General features: G+C 37.2%; 1 non-coding gene across 1 annotated transcript; it reads right to left on the bottom strand.

Annotated features, from left to right (window-relative positions):
* Window positions 1–260: 260 nt before the first annotated feature.
* On the bottom strand, window positions 261–332 carry TRNAM-CAU (transfer RNA methionine (anticodon CAU)). The gene has a single exon. It is a non-coding gene; the product is annotated as a tRNA-Met (tRNA).
* Window positions 333–702: the final 370 nt, after the last annotated feature.

Raw genomic sequence — 702 nt, 5'->3', positions numbered from 1 at the left:
CTGAGGCTACGACTGAGAGCTGCGAGAGACGAGACGCAAAACAACAAACTTCATTCATTAATTGTAATGAAGTCGCATTTAATGCTATGCTGCCCGCTTGTCTCAATGTCACGAAGGGCGGTTCATTTTTATAAACATCCAACAGATGTCGCTAGTTACAACTTAATAAAATAAGAGCTGTGTGCATAAGTTTCAATTAAATATTTTTTTGATTGCGTGTTTTTAAAAATTGTAAAAAAAAAACAAACAAAAAGTTTTTCTAGCAGAGCGTGGTTTCGATCCACGGACCTCTGGGTTATGGGCCCAGCACGCTTCCACTGCGCCACTCTGCTCTTATACGAGGCATTGAAAATAACAAATCCATTGTACGCAACCCAATTGATATTCATCATATGTGTATATTTTTTATGTATATATACACACTATTTATAAATAAATGTGGCCTAATAATTTTTATTGCTATAGGTTAATTATGCATGCAATTTTGTCAAACAAGTACCAAACTTAAAAGCAAAAAATAAAAATTGATCGTTAATAGGAAAATGTACAAAGTTTATATAGATGTAGTTATGTACAGTAGAGTACAATATGTTTATGTACGGAGCGCATTTTGTTCCGGCGAGCAATAAAATAAAAAGGCGGGCGATATTGTAGCGAGGCGGGAGTCGGGCGGCGGGCGGCGGGCGCTGACGTCCTTATTAA

The sequence above is a fragment of the Papilio xuthus genome, unplaced genomic scaffold, assembly GCF_000836235.2.
Source record: "Papilio xuthus unplaced genomic scaffold, Pxut_1.1 DF825424.1, whole genome shotgun sequence".
In the NCBI taxonomy this organism is placed as follows: Eukaryota; Metazoa; Arthropoda; class Insecta; order Lepidoptera; family Papilionidae; genus Papilio; species Papilio xuthus.
The sequence above is the reverse complement of the archived record's forward strand: the minus strand, read 5'-3'. Positions and strand labels throughout refer to the sequence as shown.